The following is a 22991-nucleotide window of genomic DNA, read 5'->3' as shown; positions in this document are numbered from 1 at the left end:
CACCCCTGCTTTTCAACTTGTATATTAACGATCTTGTGAAAACTAACAATGCTATGGAAATCGGTATCAATATTGAAATGAACGTTTAGCATCTTAGCCAATGGCGAAATCAGCTACAAAGTCAGCGAGCAGAGCACTGGGATTGCTAATCATGAAGTGTAAAGGATTTTGTAGACTGCCTTTTAATGTATACTCTAACTCTATGACACTATGGTCTGGCTCAGCAATATTGGGAACGACAATACACTCGTCTGCCAATGTTGTTCACAACAGAGCAATACGTTTTCATCTTTGACCAGGAAAGTATACTCCGAAACTGGCGGTGAATGGAGAATCGATTTGGATTCCACTTGAGATCCGTAAGTGGTCAAGCGTATTTATGTGTTTGGGTAGATCAACAAGAAAGAACTGGAACTTTAGAATCAGAGCTTATCTACAAAATAATATCCCGGATATCACAAGTTCAGCTATTCCTGTGGAAAAACGACTTTTAGTTAAGACTTACAAGACGCTGCTTTTAATAAGTATATAACCTTATGGGAAACTAACGTCCAGGCGGAAACTGGAAGTGAGTCTGTCAAGAAAAGCTAGACAACAGAGAGTTATGTCAGCTGCCCCCTACCAAAAGCACATAGAAGCGATGTGGCCAAGTTCAGATGTGGAGTGGCACCCCTCCGAATTGAAACCGGACTATATGAAAACATTCCTTTAGAGAACAGACTTTGTGTTTTAACTGTATGAATACCCTTGAAGATGAGAACCACGTCCTCGTAACATATCCTCTTTATACAGATCAGTGCAGGGATCTCGTCAAGGCTGGCAGGGAAATGAGGCCAGATTTTGACATTTTAACAAAAAGAGTTATATTTAGTCGTATTTTAGCCTACCCTGATCTTGCTAGAACCTGCCATGACATTTTAACTAAACGCAGAGGCCTTTTATACTGTTAAACTTTGCTGACTTTTATATCTGTATATATGTACATTTTAGCACATTTTGTATTTTACAATTAATTCTCTTAAATTGCTGAGCGATTGGTTGTTTTATATGTTACATAATGGGTATGCATACGCTGTGGTATATGTCATTGTAAAACAAGTGAGACAGAAGTAAACTACTACTACTACTTCTTCTTGTTTATATTACCAACGACCCATTGAAAATGGCATATGGGTATTTATTTTATGATGAATATATACTATATGTAATACTCACATATACTATCTTCCGTAAGACACACACGGGTGTAGACGAAAGTATTGTTCAGTGCACTTCTAAATCTATTATATTTTCTGTACATATATGAAAGACAATGTGATAACACGTTTTTGATACCATATCCTAAAACAATCTTGATTACTCAAGTGTATTGCCGTGTCCAAAGCATTTGACTTTTAAAACTTCATACCTTAGGTTTGCCTCTTTGAACTGGTAAGAATAACTATTCTTTGGTTTTGATTTCAGATGTGTGACTGACGTTCATGGGCACCAATCACAACACATTAGGACACAATGGCACGCGAGGTGTAATCGTGATATTGATTGTCATCAGCTCCGCACACAGTTGTTGACACTGTACACGGAGAAATAAATTAAAGTAGCGTTGATGCTAATGGATTTAGGATTGCATTGACAGCGCATTAGACATTTAGCTCATTTTGAAAACAAAGTCTCAAAAAATTTACTTTAATGTTTTTTTGTCAGGACATTTCAACCAAATTGAATGTTGAATTGTAGGGGAAATCCAAATCATTAATGAAAAATTTAAACAAACCCACACTTTTTAAAACTTTGCTGACAAATTTCATGTTTTTGTCTTCTCACCGCAAGATTCCTCGGTTATTTTCCCCAGAAAATACATCATCAAAACATGTGTCCCTTTGCTCATTGGTGTTCCTTGTCATCAAGTAAACACTACAAACAAATGGAAATTACCTATCACTATGTACACTAACACGATCTTTCGGTAAGGCATTACTAAGGATGAAAATGCTGCTTAAGAAAACTGTAAAATATAATATCCCTACATATGGCTTTTCGAAGGAATTATTGAAATAAAAAGTCAATATTTAGATGTTATTTGTTTGTTTGTTGTTTAACGCCGCACTCAGCAATATTCCAGCTATATGGCGGTGGTCTGTAAATAATTGAATCTGGGCTAGAAAATTCCAGTCATTGACATCATGAGCATCGATCCACGCAATTGGGATCGATGACATGCATCAACAAAGTCAGCGAGCCTGACCACCCGATCACGTTAGTAGTCTCTTATGACAAGCAAGGCTTGCTGAAGACCTATTCTACCCCGGATCTTCACGGGCATAATATTTAGATGTAGACAATGGAAATGATTTGTGTAACCTTGTGTTTAGTTTGTTGTTAACAATGCGTTGGACTCATTGTCAAACGCCATTTTATCCCACTTTCCTGACAGGTTTAGAAGATTACACAAATAATGCCACCATCAGTTGCGCCAAACGTAATCGTGTAACTACAATAGTGCCCTTCGCACTTCGTAACTGGTACCACCCTTTCTTTCAACGGTATGTCCTCGCGATAGCGACTGAGGCATTAGTGAGTGAATGAGTGAGTTGGGTATGCTTCTAAAAGGATGACTCGATCAGAGAGTGAGCTGATGGACGCCCCGAACCATCTTCCCGAGGCAAGAGCGTTCATTAGCCTTTTTTATCAAAGTCTCGTTTCCACCCATGCCTCGTGAAGCCCACTTTACTGTGCTAAATATGATTTGACTACGGCACATATCGATAGTCCAATCAGAGAACGTTTCACAAAATCAACATCCCCGACTGGTACACCTTCGTATGAAAGTGATTAACCGCTGCCTGTCTTTGTTGACACGAATATGCCTTTTTCTTTTTTTAAACCCCTCAACGATTGCCTATGTTTTCGTGTCAGGGATGAAATAGCGAATGTTGTCGTTATCTGATCGATTAGGTCGATGCCTATGGTAGTCGCCATCTTTGTGAAGCCATACCAGAAAACAACAATCTGATTGGATATCGCGTTTTCCCAACATATACTCGTGATCACCGCGAGGTTGCGCCAGGGCCGAGCCAAGAAAAGTGGTCTTTATGTAGCAAGGGTAGAAACTAGGTTTGATATAGGCTAGTGGACATGCTTGCCTCGGGAAGATGGTCTCGAACAAGACAAAACGACAGCCGTTGGGTATCCATTTCTACTTCTACTTGAAACAGTGCGTAACATGTAGGGTGCCTCTGAACAGAATTACTGAAAACATAAATGTAAATTGATGTTAAACATGAGGTATAGTTTAACTGTACATGAACCTCTGCATAGTAAACTTAAAAGACATATTCAGCGTGCATACAAGTGGGCCATATATCCTCAAGGTAACATCCCCATTCATTTATTCATTCGCTTCACGAAGAATAAGGTCAGACGTGTCTGTCCAAGAAGAAACAGATCACTACGCTTACATCAATCTTGGTCTGGCTGGCGCTTGTAACCCTCATCCGTAGTTTAGCAGATCTAGACGCAAAGGGTTTCGCATGTTTCTTTCTTTGGCGATTTGTCTTGAGCAGATTATGTGAAATGTGTGAGATATGTTGTCCCAAATGATTGCTTGTGGTGTAATTGTAACTACATTGGGCTTCAGTGATTGGAGGAAATATATTGCCTTTAATGCACTACTTCCACTGCCGTTGATATATATATGATATTTATGACTTGTATTATTGTAACGCTAAATCTAAATCTTGATAAATGTACATACATCTTCCTGGCATGATAAAAGAACTATGGAAGATCTTTCTGTTGATTCAAAAAGGTTTAACGGGCAATGCCGTTTACATGTCTTCAATCAGCTGAACAAGGGAATCTTAAAACCAGACAACAACTTGTTCTTGTAAACAATCACAATTTATAGTAGCAACATGCATTTGACAATATTCGATATAATCAGAATCATTAATTAATATAGTATACATTTAAACTTAATGAACAAAAATGGACCCACGACATATTCATTATTATAATACTTTTCCAATACAAAACATTCACAAAAATGAAGCCTTGTATTGTATTTGGAAACTGTTTATACCTATACAGGAACAGTTATTCCCTTTTGAAAAAAACAAACAACAAAACAATGTACGACGCACCACCTCAACCCTCTTGCAGCTGGTGTTTCTTCCATTTCGGAAATGATATCACAAAGAACAGTTACTTTTTCACTGCAATCTCAATAAGTGGGTCTCAGCCATTGATCCCAATCAAACCTTTATAACATGTTCGTACATCAGTGTAATTCACATAGTATAGTAAGAATGTTGAAGCATGTATGTACACACCAGTGCGTTATCTGGACAATATGGTAGTAATCGGCCACACAGAAAGTTTTAACTGATCCCCCCCAATCTCAGTTGGTACTGGGTAATGGACCATTAGGGAAACGCTACAGCTTGGACTAGGTGTGTGCTAATTCATATGTGTCTGCTGATGTGTCTGCTAATGTGCTGCCGGTGTCTTCAACTAAGTCCAAGGTCATACTCAAGGAGACCAATGATCCACTGTAATGCAGCTTAATCAACACGGATGCCTCATTTAAATCGTTGTCCTTTGATGAATTACTTTACTTGTCTTGTGGTATATCACTCCTGTGTGAATTGTTGGTAGGGTGAGTGAGTTAAAGTTTAACCTCGAATCTCAGCCGAATAGAGAGATCTTGGCAGAATATTACTCATTTTGTGTCGTAAAATTCAGTCACTAACTTGGTAAAACCCCAGTTCAATACACCTCAAAGGAATATTTTAAATCGGTGTATATTTGTGATATTCCCTACATAAATACAAGGGTCAAACCCCTTTCCATGTTCATAAAATATCTGGGGCGGTCGGGTAGCCTAGTGGTTAAAGCGTTCGCTCGTCACGCTGAAGACCCGGGTTCGATTCCCGACATGGGTACAATGTGTGAAGCCCATTTCTGGTGTCCCCCGCCGTGATATTGCTGGAATATTGCTAAAAGCGGCGTAAAACTATACTCACTCACTCACTTACTCACTTAATATCTATGCTAAAGTAGAGTCTATTGTACGATTCCTGCTGCATCATGAGCATGTGATAAAGAATCACTATCAAATGATACCAGGTGTTGGCGAAAATGTGAGTGTATCCTGCCCCATTTGTGGCACCCGTCATATACATGCAGAGGTAAGTCAAATGTTCATCTGAAAAACACTGAAACATATGGTTCAAGTCAAAGTAGGGAAGTAAGTCCTCCGCATGTCAACCAAACTTTTGATCAAGCTTTAAGAGTCGTGTGACGCTCTTTGAAAATCGTTGGAGAAAGGACAAAAAAGTTATGAAACATATACACCAAAGGCTGGAGAAGATGGAATGTTTCTCGACATAAAGGGGCATTGGAAGTTTTCACTCTTGTCATACAGTGATGTTGAAAGTTTTTGTCACTCTGAATCTTTAGATCTAAAGATCAAACTTAGTATGAAACAGGTGAGACGGTCTCACTGGTCTCCTTTATTTCTAGTTCAGGTGGCTACTTGGTGGCTATTGGACGATATCAGATCTTCCATATACCATAAAAAGAGCAATGTATGCCGAGGGTTCTAAGGGCACAACAGAACTGCTAGTTTCAATGTTCAAAACATTTTCTGAAATTATGACTGACAGGTTGTAGTATTTTCAAGTTTAGCTTCAACAAAACCAGTAAACGCGTTATCGTGTTACTTGATTGTCTTGTCTTGTCCAGACTCGCCATCACTTGATGTGAACACAAGCAATTGTTTCAAGAAATATGTTGTTGTTTTTAAATCGAGACGTTATTTATTATATTTACATGTAGTGTGTAGTGCGTATGTTTAATTTGGCCGCAATATTTTATTACATTACGAAGAACAGTTAATTTCATTTTTTTAACATGAGACACTCATTTACCCGTGCTGAAGTCTTCAGACAATGACGCGTTTAAGAGTAATCTAAACGTACATCTGTGTTTTGTTTCAGATTCCATAGAACATGAATACGCTGCCTTGTTCCGAAACCGATATACATTCCAGCATATTGTACAGTACTATAAGAATTGTTTGCTTGTTTGTTTGTTGTTTAACGCCGCACACAGCAATATTCCAGCTATATGACGGCGGTCTGTAAATAATCGAGTCTGGGTCAGACAATCTGGTGATTGAAATCATGAGTATCAATCCACGCAATTTGGATAAAGACAGCGAGCCTGACCATCCGTCCCCGTTAGTCGCCTCTTAAGACAAGCATAGTCGCCTTTTACGGCAAGCATGGGATGCTGAAGACCTATTCTACCCCGGATATTCATGGGTCAGTACTATAAGAAGTTAAATACATATTAGTGTGTTTTGACTAATTTTATAATTCCGATTTGATTGAGTAATATATCGAATTACTATTTCTTAGCAGGCTATTAGATATATGCGGTGAGCTTCCCGCGTCTGAATTTCGTCATAACTACATTCCATTCTTATTACAGTCAATCATCATTGTGTTTTTAATACTATACCATACTTTCTGTATAGTTTATCCTGTGCGGTTGATGTCTGCGACCTGCATCATGTTAGGCTTTTATTATTAATTGACCTGGGGTCATGAAGAAAGGACAGTTTATCAATAGCTGGAGATGTGTGCCACTGTTACGATCATTTGACGATGGATATTCAAATAAAGATACAGAATAGATCTTTTTCTTGTGTAATAAGCCGTACCAAATGCCTGTCATATATGAGGGGTGATTGATACGTTCTGAGCCTCACATAGAAGAAATTGCGTTGTGGTGAACTCCTTAGTTGTGGACTTTACATGGTGTCATAGAGGCATATCCACAAAGACTTGAGCAGTCTGTGACCTTTGAAAGTTAGACGAATTTGAAGAACGTGCAGTGTTCAAGTACTGAAAAACGGTAGGGAAGGGATTTGAAGACGACCCAAGCCCTGGGAGATCTGTCACGTCAGCGACCCAAACAATGATCCACGATGGTGATGACCGACCGGCGAATCACTGATGGCGATGTTGCTAGTTCAAGAGGCATTTTCCAGAAGAGAGTACATTCCATTACCACAGGCACTTGGGCAGTTATGTTCGAAAGTTTCTGACATAAACGCACCAGCACAACATGTCTCGTGATAATCTAGCGTTGCTTGAAGCGGGTCCAGGAAGATTCTGGCAACAATTTGTGACTGTGAAAGAAACTTGGGTCCACAACTTCTGGCCAAACATATAACGTCCACGGCAGAGAATAACCGACGGAACAGATTCCATTTGGCGTAAAGGAAAAATAGCGGTGAAAGTGTCGAAAGCACGAAGAGGATCCCACATGGTGATCATTGGAATCCTTTTTTTGGCGTAAATATCCTTTCCTCAAATTGGTGCATAACTGGTGCACAAATGATGCCCACCGGTATGGGAAATCCTATCCCAATATATTTTGACACAAATGAACATGATTCTTTTCTCAGAATGCAAAAATCAAGCAACTTTGATCTTGGTTGTATGTTGTGTTCAGGATTACCGTTAATCTTTGAGAAGGGATTTGATGGTACATTAGCTTGGCCCCGCAATATATATCTCATTTATGGAGCTTTGGAGTCCAGTACAAAGGAGGAATGGACATTTCTCCAGGTCTCAGAGTCAAGTCAAACGTTTTCGATCTGGTTTAGGTTGATTTCTTCCTTACTTGCCTCATATTAAGCAGTATTTAAAAAAATCACTTATACCAAGTTCTTGGGGGACACGGGTGGCCCTGTCGTCTAAGGCGCCGCGATTCGCTGTCCAGAGTTGCGTCCCTTGGGCACGCCAGAAACCTATGAATGTGGGTTCGAATCCAGGTTCGCCCCAATTATGTTTCTAGGTTTGTCAGCACCATCGCCGAGGTGGTAAACGTCTTAGACCTGCATCATTTCGGGCTTTCCTCCCATATTAAGCTGACACGCCGTGATATAACCTGAATACTGTTAAAATCGGCGTTACACCCAATTCACTCACTCACTATACCAAGTTCTTTGATCAAACAACTGATGTACTGACGCTTTCATATAATGGTTGTGTTATTTGAGGTTCTGAGACCTTTTCCTCTGCTATCTAAGCCATTGAAGATAACAGTGTACATGTATACAAAAGATAAAAACGGAATTAAATAAATTTAAACGACATATCCTTAAGGCTTGCAATAGAATTCAAATCAAGGACGACAAACCAATGCAAACCATTCTTACTGACACAGCATGACATGGTGGTTACCAGACATTCGTGAATGACATGCAACTGATACTCTACTTCAGCTGAAGTCATGCATTGTATTCACGGATATGTGTACGACTTCGTTTCCAGTGCGCATAGCATGGAAATACAATGTTCAAGTGTATTTTCTTTGTTTCTTCTCTTTTTTGGATGCAGATCTTGGGGTTTTTTTTATTTTCATATTTTCAAAAAATGCCGCAGAAATCATGTTCTGCATTGCTTGAAGTTCCAAATGTTTGAGTGACACATACTTCTCAAGAGGCTAACGCGTCTCCAGGTCAGGATACATTTATACCGTGCTAGATTTAATGAACCACGATCTGAGGTAACGCCGATGCGCCTTTATCTGAGGGCGAGTTGTATAGTGGAATACAAATCTCCTAAAACTATAATTTACCCTGCCATGTGCGAAGAGCTCCGGATTAAAACAAAAGGAAAAAATAAGACATTCTAATGGCTCAGAGCTCTTCACATTTGCTTGTTTTAATGAGACAATATCCGACGTAGCACCGTTAACTGAGTATTTAATGCATGAAAAGAACTATGAGTGATTATTCATATCATTTATCTCTCTTAACACGAATAAATAATGACACTTCGTTAGTCAAAGTCGTCGGAACAAGATTATTAAGTCTGTTGATAAAGTTCAAAGTAAATGAACACAAGAACACACAAAGTAAATGCTTCACTTAGTTTGCAAACATTATACCCCTTATAAGAAAAATGCTGTTTCGTCTTCATCATATGCGAAACTAATCTCATTTTTTTTCAAAATGACAAATTGAAAAAAAAAATGTTTCATGTGTGTGGCTTTCAGCGGAGCGGATGAAATCAGCATTTTCAACTAGAGAATCGTTTGATGTGATTGTGTTGGAACATGTTAGAAATGCATGCTATATTGATACACAATGTCAAATCAAACGTACAAAGCAATTTATAATCCAAGAAAAATAAATATACACAAACTTAGACGAACTTAGCATTTCCTTTTGTGAAACATTTTCCAGAATGAGTACAAAAGTGCGAGATATGCCAGAACTTTAATGTCAAGGGTTCAGAATGAAATGTCATTAAGTATCTTGTTTGCTTATCTATGGGGTTATTACAGGTATGTATCAAGCATAGAGGCTAGAAACTGTTTGGAAAGGCAATGAGGTCCAGTTGAGCCTATCTCTAGTATGGGTTTAAGGCCGCTTTTAACGGTATTCCATCTCTTCTATGGATTGGAATTCAGGGAGAATTGGGGCCACTCCATTATTTACGCTCAGCCATTCCACTGACATGTGTTGAGTTACCTGCCCTGTCGTGCACCACCTAATGCTCAAGTACAGCGCGTGACACTTTTCTTACCCTACAGGTATAGAGTATAGAGAGCTTCGGGAACGAAGGATCGCTGTTATGAGTTAGGTACGAAATGATATTGCACAATGATATGAATGACAAATGAGCGGAAGGCGAAACAAAATAGAAAAACAAAACGATTAAGAAGAAATCCAATTGGCTTGACATACCATCTAACCAATACAACCGTGGTTTGCAACACACTACATGTTGCTGTGTCAGAAACGGTTTGACATCATGTTAACAACCAGCTGTTCAATGCCTCGCGTTTCTTGTGCAAACCACACACGTTCCACTCTACGTGACGACATTATTCTGCAGATGAACATATTGCATACGAAGCATTTCCGTGTGTCCCTTGGTTTGACACCTCCGACTGGATAGCCACTGTGATTGACAACGTCCCTTGCAGCTACAAGGAAGTGATTGCAGTCGCTGAACTATGATAATATTATCACTCTGATTTCCGAGACGAGTTCCTCAAGGTATAATATTCGAGACTGTCCAGTCCGAACTTTCTGGTTAAAATGCCATCAGAATCAATACGCGTCGCTTCAAGGCAAGAAGTAATGATAGAAATGTCTGCTCATACTTGTGACTTTAAGTCTAATTACTGTGTATTGTTGCTAGAGGATTCATATATCAGTCAACATGTATGATATGAGATTATAACTTATCAAATGATCACGTTGAATACGTCAGAGATAACGACAGGAATGTTATTTAACAATGCGTCATGGTAAAGAAGGTTTTACACATTTTGCACGCTGAACATGCTTACTATTTCGAGAACACCATTCATATGATTTTCAATGCTATTTTGCCTCTTACGCCCAATGGAATCGGCAGATAATCGAGACTCATTGTTCTCTGGCGTATATTTTATATATAGAACTTTGAGTGGATATGTCAATATAGATCACGACTTCGCACACCACAAATGGTCTTCATTGAAATCTATAGCTAACCCGGCTCATTGCAAGACATGCGGAAGCCTTAACCACTTCGCCCTTAACCAACGACCCCTGATTTTTTAACATTGTGCATATTCATAGTACAAATGCTTGTGAAAATATTTATTTAGCCGAGCAATATATCTTCATGTAATGTGTTTTACATACTGTGTTTTTTATCAACTTAATACTGTAACTTTAATGAGAAAAGCAGATTTTGTGACGATTTGACTGTATCCGACTATTGACTAACAAACTTACTTTAGACGGGGTTTCGATACTCCTGATCAACACTAGATTACTGAAATAAACACAAAAATCATAGTAGGTGTTCTTAATGAGATATTTCTCTCCTGTCACATAAGCGTACGTAAAATTGTATGTTTTCTTCTTGACAGAAGAGACGAAAGAATCATATGGTGCTTATTATAATGCCATTTCAAACCTTGTCTGACTAATATAATTATTCATGATTCATCGGCTACACGCAGTTGGTAGAGTCTGCTGATCAGCAACATAAAAAAAAACAGTGCCAATCCTCCTCAAATAACAACATTTCAGTTTTCACGTAAATTCTCTTACACTGCAGTGTTTCGTTGACTATTTTCAGCCAAGTAACTTTTTGCAGTTTTGGGCAACAATTAGACGAGGCTCTAGAATACCACATTTAAGTCTCAGCAAAGTTGTCAAAACGTTTCATGGAAGACATGTTGAGGGCATTTCCAATTTTGATGCATCATTGACCAATATGGTATCCGAGGCAATTCCCTATTTTGACTGGTACCATAATTGTGTTCCCGTGTTGTTGTTTTTCCAACTAACTTGCATTTGCATGTGTTTGTGACGGATGCCAGCGGTGGGGAAGAATACGCTTATCTATTCGCGATTCCTCCCAATTTAAGCTTAAACGCCGTGATATAACTTGAATACTGTTAAAAGCGGCGTTAAACCAACTCACTCACTCATCTATTCACGAACACCTGGTATCATCACTATGGTGTTGATTCAGAAACACAATGTAATGATATATTCGGAATCGTAAAATGGCCTTTGTTTTTGGTAAAGTATTTCATGGAAATTGGTTTTGTCTACTCCTCAAGCGAAAATGACAAGAACATCATGACACACACCAGGTACATCTGTTCATAAATGGCAGACATGCGCTTTCAATTGCTTCGACTTACAAGCTGATTCTAAAAAAAACTCCGTACTGTGTTTTGTTATGTTGACAGCCTGGATTACTAACTTTTAATGTTTAACAAATGATTTTATTTGATTCGGAATATTTTTATTAAGTTGCAGTCAAACATTGTGTTCAGGTAGGGGTGGGGGTGGTGAGCATAACAGTTTTATTACAGATAAACCTGAGGACAATTCAATTTTTCTTTCCAGCATACTTGAGAACAAAATCTCCTCATAAAAATTAAGCCCCCCTGCCCACAAGGGATATCAAATTAACCTCGTTTATATCAACGGGGGGTAAATTGTTTTGCAAAATGTGAACCTTTTTGTCTTGTTTGAATATTCTCAGGGGATAAGATAACCATAAATATGGATGTCATAATTACAGCTCTACGATTAGTGCCAGGAGGATCCCTGTTGATACATGATTGCACTGACAGTTTGACTAACACAATATTACTTACCTAAATGAATCCAATTAATTTATCTTCATTCGATGACGCGTCTTCATATCAAGTTCATATCCAACAGATACAAGGCTATGTTGATCTTATACACAAGCATCACTGGCCAATCAGTGAATGATAACGTTATTCTATTTCATAAAAGCGACATAACCCTTTTCATATAAATCATAAGAAAACTCTGCTAAAATTCGAGTCCATTGTACAAATCCGACAATATCATAATCATACCTCCTCAATTTTGGCAATGACGGTGGTTCTTTTTTCTATCATTTAGTTACCATGATTTTTATATTCTGTGTGTTATATGCATACCTTGCCTTCAACGTACATTGTATATGTGATTTGCTAGTTTCTCATTAAGAGAACCAGATACAAAAAAGTTCCCATTTCTTGATCAGGAATATGTTTCACCATAATATCAACATGATCTTTTAAGGCTACACGAGCTGGAGTGACCTTTGTGTTTATCTTAATGCTTTGAACAATGAAACTGCTAATAATTGATCTCTTTGTCATCATAATAGTCTCTTGTATCACTATACGTTCATGGGAGGCAAAGTAATTATATAATATATTTACGAGGCTGTATGAATGCTTCCGGGTTTTCTTTCCGAGTAGATTCAGATGACGTTGCCAGTACCAGAAAACGTAGGGTGTATTTCATCAATGTCCTCTTCCAACTCGTGTAATTTAGTAGCTGACTATCATTGAAATGACAAGCATCATCCACTTGTTCGAATTACTCATTGTGTACGTCCTCAGAGAGATATATTCTACAGTGTATTTCATGAATGAATGAATGAATGAATGAATTTCTTTATTTCCTCCAGAGTTGAATCCGAAGATTTTACATGGGCAAATACATTATTTACAATACATCAATGAAATTACTTGACTATATACAATGAAATCATGTTATACACTGCTATGAATAAATAATTTACAATGTACATTTTGAGAGCAGTAAGGTGTCTAGTAGATATACATAAGGTGTTTCTTTCAATTCAATATGAAGTGGCAGAAAGACATTATGATGCTTTGCCAAGTATCAGGCGTATTTCATCAATGTCTTCTTCCAACTCGTGTAGTTTAGTAGCTGACTATCATTGAAATGACAAGCATCATCCACTTGTTCGAATTACTCATAATGTACGTCCTCAAACTCAAAAGATATATTCTACAGTGTATTTCATGTGATTGGTCACCTATTTACAGGCCCAAGGAACAACAATAAGACAATCGACTCATGCAAATGTCAAATTGATTAAACTAGCATTCTTGATGACGTGACATATAATTTCATCGCGTTGAATATAAACTGTGATAGCTGTACAATAGTAGTATTATAATTTGAAGACATAAGTGGTACAAACGGTTCTAATGAAGGATCTGTATAGTATCAAAGATGTATTTCTTTCTTAGGTCAGTAAAGGTTTTGTTTTTAAGTATTCGTTGAAACATTGTTACGACGTTGTACGACACTGGAGAGGTGTGTTGCTATTCCTTTATTTCCAGCAAGCACCAGGCCGTTGGTAGTGGGCTTCACCAATGCTACAAAGGTCAAGACGCGCTTTCGGTTTTTCCTTAGATATTATGCAGATTAGTCGTGATGTAACTGACATATTGCTGAGAGCATTAAATTAAATATTGTTGTCTTTGATAGACATTTTGAAGTTGGAAGAACATCAATACATGACACTTTTTATGGATAGCAGGTAGAGCTACTTCTTGCTCCTTCATCAGGTGAATGTTGAGTAAATGCATAGAGTTATAAACTCTTTGTTATATGAACTCTATGCACTTACTCAGCATTCACATGATGAAGGTGAAAGAAGTAGCTCTGATTGCTGTATATCAAGAAGTGTAACGCAACACAAGGTGGGATGAATGTACAAAGAAATCAATATGATGACGAAGCCGATGAGATAGGATTAACGTACAAAGATAACAAGATAATGTTGAAGACAATAAAACTAAAGTGTTGTCGGAAATGCTAGAAAACTGCTTTTTGCCTGTTAAAAAGGATATAAGGTATAGGGGGTAACCATATAGTCAAAAAGTCTAAAGTGACAATCACTTGACCATTTTAATTTTCGACCTTGGTTTAAGACTAAGAACATGGCCTTTGTTGCTTTTTTCAGCTAAGCTACGTTTGGTTTGGGTGAATTTATTATTTGTGTGTAAAATAATGACAAGGTAATGGTAAGAACCAACATTTTCAAAGATAGTATCTCCAATTCTAAAACATTGTGGTCCTTTCTTGATCCACCAGATATCATAATTTTGGTTTTAGATACATTAACTTTCAGCTTCCATTTCTTACACTATCTATGGAATGAATCTGACAAATCACCGGGGTCTGAAGACAGAAGGACAGTATCGTCAGCATATATAACTAAGCAAAGAGGTTAATAAGATTTTTCAAGACGGTTATGGAATTCACTAGTTTTTAGCTGTATACCATGACAGGAATCTGAGTGAAGGGCTGTTTCAAGACCATTTACAAATAAAGCAAACAAAACGGGAGGTATATTTTCTCTTTCTCGGATCCCTTTGTTACAAGAGATGAAATTTGTGAAATTATTGCTATCGGAAACTTTATATTTTGATACATAGAAAATATGACCTTAAAGCATTTCCCAGATATGTTATTTTGAAGTAGTTTTTTCCAGAGCCCTAACTTCCAGACCTCCAATGACCTCCAATGAAATTATTTATCAGTTGTTAAGTGTTTTCCAAAACAGCTCAACAATGTTATTGGTCAATAATCACCTTTGTTTTTGTAGATTGATTTAATTATACCAGTTAGCCACGTATCTGGGAAGAAACCAAGGTCAAGTAAAATATTAAAAAGTTTAACATATATATCTACGAATACAGCAGTTGTTGAGGAAATATATTCATTTTTAACTTTATCAAGCCAAGGCTTTGTTATTTTGAAGCTTTTAGATACATGATATAATTTCATCTCAATATCGACATTTAGGAGATTTTCAGGATAATTGTCAACAGAGGTAGACTGTTAGCTTAGAGATTTGTAAAAAATGAAAAAAGATTCTGGATTCGTTTTTGATTTAGTCTTTTTTCAATAGTTTCGAAAATGAACGTGTATCTAATTTTTCAATTTGATATATTTTTCCTCGATTGACTTTGAATGTTTATTTGAAAACTTTACAAGACACTTCTTATATTGGTTACTGGCATTAAGTAATCTCTGTTTGTTTTGGAGAGATTTGCAATATTTGTATACAGTTTTGGCTTTAAAATATCTCCCTCGTGAAATTTTACATTTATTACCAAACCATGGTTGAGTACGCCTTTTGAAAATATGTCGACGAGAAGGCTTCTTACTATCAAAGCCATATATTTTACCAGGTGTAGGGACAAGCACATTACTTATTGCATAATTAAGACGAGTAATTACATGGAGAGGGTCATCATTGTCTTCATTTAAAACATTTACAATGGATTCTAAAACTATATCTGTGTTGCCAACAGCTTCAGCATACTCACTCACACGTGTTTTGTTTCATCTTCTGAGCGTTGGCATTTAATTATGTTAAATGGGATTGGCAAAGTTTTTTTCAACAACAGGGCTTGTGAGGAAGGTTACAGATATTGATGAGTGAAAAGCCTGGATAACATCTGTGCTTCCTATGGCGTAATCAACGACGCTTACACCTGTACATGTAGCTCTACCTTCTCCTTTATCCGCTCCACCCGCCCATTAACAATATACAAATTGTCATTTTTACAAATATCAATTAGTTTATAGCCATGAGAGTTTGCTCTGCCGCTATCTTCATTATATCTTTGGAATGGGATTCCAAAGGATTCTAGTTTTGTTCTACGTCATTCATAAACTCACTTAATTCGTTTGGGAGGGTATCCTCGTTAACAATATCGTGATCACAAGATACATAATCGTTTGAGGTTTCAAACTTGACAAAATAATCTGATTTAAGTTCAACTTCTTTTGCTTTTTAATAACGGTTGTAATTGCGAAAAGTAAGCCGACAGATTTCATGTTGGTTTCATGCTTTTTTTTTATTGTTGTAATGTAATTCAAAGCCAGGTATATCGATAGAGTCCAGACTGTCTAATTTAGTTTCAACGAAACATAGAATGCTATGGTATATGCTCTGCTATATAGTTCACAAAATTCTGGAACTGAAGGTCTGGATTTCAGTCCGCATACATTTATATAAAGGAGACTGAGTTTATCACTGAGCTTCGCGTCAGTTTGTAAATCTCCATTTGGTACTTGATTGCAGGGTTTACTGTTCATATTTTCACTGGGCAGCTGAATTTCATCACATAGCTAGTCACTTGTCCCATCCTTATCGCCCAGTTTGCGGAATTTATTTGGATAGCTATTAGAGTGTTTCACGGCGTCAGCGTATGCGTTTCGCCTGAATGGAGGAGCATCCTCGAGTGCCTGTTCTTCGAATGGTTCATCTCCCGGATAACACCGTCTGCAATTGATGTACAGTTTGCCACGTCTTGAATCGTCTTTGGTTGTCACTTCGAGTGTAGTGAGCTAATTGTCAATGCTAGTTAGTTTTGTGTCAAGCTTTCAACATGTTTTATCTGTTCCTGCACAACGTGCACCAAGCCCGTAAGATGTTTCATTTGATCAAATTAGGTCCTAATCCAGCTAGTGTTGAGATTAGTACGGTCTAAACAACTGTACCTGGTCCCACTTGCACAAAACTATCTTAGCGCTAAGACTATTGTAAGCCTATGTTAAAGCATGAGAGTTACAATCATCTTTGCGCTAAGATCGCTTTGTGCAAGTGGGCCCAGGCCTTGTGATCCATGGGCTTGTGCTGGTTTCATCTGTCCGTTGTTTGGTATATTTTGAGTCGGATCCTGTCCATACTGCGGGTTTGGGTCACCGTGTGTACAATCATGTTGCATTGCATACATTTTCAGGAATAATCACAATAAAACCACTGTATCACATGTGTATACAGAGTTGACTACAATATAGGCTACGGTGTCCACATGTACAGTTGCATGATATCTCATATATCCCTGGGCTTTGGCGTGGACTGAGTAGGACCTTTACCATTGGCGTGTAACATGTAGAATATTGTCCTAATGCGTTATCCCCCGTGAGAATTCCGGGTTAGAATTAATGTTACGACTTCATATTGACTTAAGAGGCTTATAAATGTATCGGGAAGTTGCTCATAACACATTCACTGGTGTTTCTGTTCCTGAGTGTACTTACAGGCGCAGTCTTATGGCTGGAATATTGCTAACAAACAACTAACAATGCTATGATCGATCGTAATAAGAACGATCACCTTTGTAAAATAACTGCCAGAGATTGCGAAACCAAAACCTAACGCCCCAACACGCCCAAATCATTGCACGTGCATGTGGGTAGGGGGCATTCTTGGTTTTGACACTCAATTTGTATTATCTACAGAAACACATACGCTCTCTATTCTTGCTTTAATGCAGTATTTGTGACTAAATTGGAAATTTGTCGTCTCCACTGTGATGAACGCCTAACGGCCGCTGGCATGCGTTAATTTCGTCGAAATCAGTGAGTTATGTGTCTCAGTTGTATGACAGGTTTCTGCAGACACAAACTGTTAATGATGGACCCCTCACTGGCCCCCTAGGTCGACAGCAAATCTAGGATCTATTAATCAGAAACCTGGCTTTAAGACATTGACCCTAAAGATCCAACCATATCGATGTTCACTTGCATCAGACCACTGGAATGCAAGCTACTGACCAGACGATTAGAAATCGTCGCATGTAGCTAATCTGCACGCTCGGCGACCACTTGTTGTACTACTGTTAATAAATCGACACGTTCTAGGCAAATGCCAATAGTGTTTAGAGAATATAAACTTTCGGAAACGCCGATGGCCACGTGTAATGGTTTTTTCCATGAGTCCAGATTCACTCGGAAGTTTTGCGTAGGCGTGGACGTGTCTGGGGGCGTCATAACGAACGTCATGCGAAGCAAACGTAAGGTAAAATATTTAGGGGTCGGTCTGTAATGATATAGGGCAGGGTCACTGTGACTGCCAAAACGCCACTGTATATTGCCCATGGAAGGGTCACAGGACCTTTCCCCCATAGAGCACATGTGGCACATGACCGGGAGACGTATACGTCGACGCCGAACTGAGGCTAGGCGCTGCAAATGGAGTAGACAAGACGCCTTCAGCTTGATATTCGTAGAATGATTCTGACCATGCCTACGATGGTTTAGACAGAACCTTGTTTTTCACACTACTAGAACCTGTCATAGCATTTTAACTTATTTTTGTATATCCCCTTCTCGTTTGGGAGAGTATATTGTCGCTTCTATTTTTTAACGGCATGTGTAGGTATGCATGTTTTAAGGATAAGTTGTTAGATCGAAAATAATCTGTTTTTGTGTCATTTCTGTCATTTTACTATTGACTTACTAGTATTGTCCGTCTCTGTTAAAGATGCAGAGATATATATAATTCACAAAGTAATCACACGACACGAAAGCAATTCGTGTGATTATTTTGTGAACTTTTTTTCTGCTATTGTACACCAGTGAATTTCCCCTCTTTATATATGTACCTATAAATGAGGGTTTCAAAAGCCACCTGATCTGAGGATCAGCACAAATCAACATTATCAGGATTATTATAACATAATGTACTGAATGACTTACGATTTACAAAAGTCATTATTTAAGATATAACTTGTATGGCAGCTTATATAAATATCAATATGTGGAAAGCATAAATGACAGGATATTTTCTAATTTAATCACTGGCAGACCAACTATCGGAAATGGTTCGAATATAGCAGTTTTAGTTTGGTTTGGTTTGTTGTTTTACGCCGCACTCAGCAATATGCCAGCTATATGACGGCGGTCTGTAAATAATCTAGTCTGGACCAGACAATCCAGTCATTGACATCATGAGCATTTGTTAGGATCGCAGTTGGGATCGATGACATGCATCAACCAAGTCAGCGAGCCTGACCACTCGATCCCGTAAGTCGCCTCTTACTACAAGCATAGCCGCCTCTTACGGCAGACATGGGTTGCTGAAGACCTATTCTACCCCGGATCTTCACGGGTCAGATATGAAACCATAGGTCTTGATGAATGGTTGCCATCCGCTACTGTAACATTACTGATAGGCATTCAGTCATTCGACCTGTGAAGATTCCGGGGTACAATAGGTCTTCAGCAACCAATGCGACTATGTTTGTCGTAAAAGGGACTAACGGGATCGGGTGGTCAGGCCCGCTGACTTGGTTGATACATGCCATCGATCCCAATTGCGTGGGGCGATGCTCATGATGTCAATCACTGAATTGTCTGTAGTATGGATACTCCACTCAGACACATAAAACTGTCTCCGGAACGACTAGCCCTTGTTTTATCCGAGCGCCAAGCAGAGTAACGACACGTACTATCTTTTAACGTGTTTTGATATGACGCAGCCGAGGATCGAACCGCCGACGTTCCACTCACCGGGCGGGAAAAAGTATGTAACCTTTCCTAAGTGATAAAAATAGTGTCTCGTCGCTTTGTCTTTGGTGGGTGAACTTGATTACAAACGAGCCAAATTCTCATTTTCCTTGAAAACGTGCGAATACTTGAGTATTATTGATGATAACTGTTTGAAGCTATTTCAATCAACAGGTTTACCACATATGAATATTTACTTTCACACATAGTGATACCGCTTTCTATGAAATAGACACAAACTTTTCCAGTTATGTATCTCCTCGATGTCCAACACGCATCTATGCCGTTTCTCAAAAAGGCTACAACACAAAATGGCGACACAATAAAAGACAGATGGGGAATAGCACACTGTTAATTTTTATGTCAGCAACACGCGTCACACCATTCATAATTACAAGTTGCCTGACACAAAACATCATGTCTGTCAACATTATTCTATGTGACTGTGATACCCTGATGGATGTCGGCGATTAATTGAAACCATACTCATGCAAACAACATAAAACTTAAATTCGTTGTGCTCTTACAAGCAGTTTTTATGGAAGCTATAATCAAACGACGTTTGAATGACAATTGGACTTGACAAATGGAAAGTAAAAAACGGGTGTGAACTGATTGGTACAATATGGTGGCTGTGTATCCTCCATGGATATTTGTTTGAGAACCGATGCATATTTTGCATTTGGTTATGTTCAAGTGAATGGAAAGTAAAGACATTTTGATAGTGTGTGTATTAGACTAAAAAGAGGCCAGTGAAGCCGTCTCGTCCGTTTTATAGTAAACCAGTAGAAACTGTCATGATAATAATTACACCCGGACATTTAGTACAACCAATTTGTTACAACAATAGGTTTAGCTATATACCCTACAGTGTTCGTGAATGCAAAATTGATGATAGATAATAAGAGAAGTTGGGACCAGGTCCCATTTAGTCACTTCAGTTCACTGGAGGCCTATTCAACACCAACAATTGTTATGGGCCTCAGAATGGTTCCAGTGGTCACGCGACTAACATTCTGCAGGTTCCCAGTCAGGAAGTGTCTGCTGGAATTGTTGACGTTAGCTCACACTACATGAACAAGATGGGGTTAAAACACCCCAGTCATATGTTTGGCATAACATTCGAAGTCTAAGTAGACATCGTGTCACAGGAGGCAAGGGTCACCACATCCAGACGTTACAGACGTCTTCGCTAGTCCATCAAACTGAATGGCAACTTCATCTGAGTCTTCTTTGAATGAAGTAGAGATCGTAACGCCTACACATTTCCTTTGCTAGTACTACCACCTAGAGTAACGCTGAATTTGGGAGACCAAGGCCCACTTGCACAAAACGATCTTAGCGCTAAGACTATTGTAAGCCTATGCTAAAGTATGGGAGTTACGATCATCTTAGCGCTAAGATCGCTTTGTGCAACTGGGCCCAGATCCAACTGTGTTTGGTTGTGCATTACTGACCTACGAGTCGAAACTCAGTCATGGAAGTTCCGCCCTGGGAAAAGCAACTCGTCAATCCATGCACGAAGCATTCATCCCCTGGTCGTTGGCTCTGCACATGTTGAACATCTACAAAAAAGGTGTTAGTTGTTAATGGGTTCTCATACCATTGTGTTGGCACATGGGAAATCCACTGGACTGTCTTATGGCACCAATGGCCCCGGGATTCTGTAACTTTGAGGCAATAGAGGGTGGATCCTATGCAGAGCATACACCAGTTCATCACATACCACTTGCTATTTCTAGGAACAGCAAAGAAGTTCCAGGGTGGCACCAAAGGGACTTGAGTTGCGGCCATCAATCCAGTCATAGCAGCTCCTAGGTACCTCACAATGCCGAAGATAACAGCCATGCTATTGAGCTGCAGACTTGAAAATCAGAAAAAGCGTCCAGACCTCCAGCCCGGGAACAAGGAGTTGTCAGGTGGATATCAAGCATTACAGTCGCGGTCCATATGAATCTTTATTTGAGCTACATTCAAACCATGGATTTCCCAAATCGAGACACTGTTGGCAACATGATGAAAGAAAACAGTCCAGTAGCAAGGTCCTCGAGGAAACAGTGGAGGCTGTTCTTTTCACTGACGTATTGTCAGTGGGAGATGTCATCAACAGATGTTTTTGGATAACTGTCAGCACCTTCTCCGTGGAGGATGTTCCAGAGGCTGCCACTCGTATCTGCACATAAGTTGACTTTTCCGCATCTTTCATCTCAGACTACGTGTCGTTGGGTGAGTAGGGGTGTTTCAACAAAACTCTTGACATATGGGCGAGCTCTGTTTGATTAAAGATTCTACATGAGACTACCACCACAACACTCGCTAATGCGTTCGCATTCAAGTATTCAGAGCGTTATTACAAGCTACCGCTTTCGGTTTATCAGAGATTTCCCTTGCGTCACATTCTGTCACAATAATAAGTCTGAGTGATTATTGGGCTCTACGCTACAATTTGAAGTACCGATTCTCCGGAAACCCGCACAGAAACTCGACGATGAAGCAAAGCATTGCAGACAGACAGACAAATTGTTTACCAGTTGAACATGTGAATATACAGCATATAGAAATGTCATAACATGTCTTATACAGTTGTCACTTCTATGTAGTTTTGCGCGATTTAAAAGACATCAATAATACTTAAGATCCTTGCATGTTAAAGTACCGATGTGACAGATGATACGGGACTAGTGAAGAGGGCACTCGCTGAGTACAGCCTGATCAGGACATAATCCTACATTGGCTACCAATATCGCAAGATGCAGACCCATCCTCCAACTGTGGGATAAGTGTTGCAAAATGTTGTGTCAGGATAAGAAACATTTTACATGAATTTAAATGTTCATGGTATACTTATCCTGACACAAGTCTCTGAACCGTCCATCCTTCCCCATCCTTCCTCCATCTATACGCTCAACTTAGACATACGGTTGTTGAAATCGGGTGTTGCTTTACTTTTGAATCTCATTATATTTATTATATCTCAACGTATAGCAGATAAAGGTGCCAAAATAAATATTATGTTCTGTGTTTTTGTCATCAATTTAATTCTGTGCTGCAATTGTCATTATACGGAACATGGATCAGTTTCAATGGAGCCAAAAGTGTGATGAATTGTCGCAAATTACCACCATTAAAAAAACAACCCCAAAATAACTTTCCTCAAGTTTGATCTTGGTTGGGATTTTATGGTGTTTCCTGAGATGCTTCCAGATCATATCACACTAGACACACTAAAATCTGCCTGTTGTACCAAATGTCCGGGTTATCGACAGTTTCAGATAGACTATTTTTAGATATATGCATAAAAATC

Source organism: Haliotis rufescens, unplaced genomic scaffold, assembly GCF_023055435.1.
Source record: "Haliotis rufescens isolate VD_foot unplaced genomic scaffold, xgHalRufe1.0.p SCAF_2, whole genome shotgun sequence".
In the NCBI taxonomy this organism is placed as follows: domain Eukaryota; kingdom Metazoa; phylum Mollusca; class Gastropoda; order Lepetellida; family Haliotidae; genus Haliotis; species Haliotis rufescens.
Note: the sequence above shows the minus strand (reverse complement) of the source record.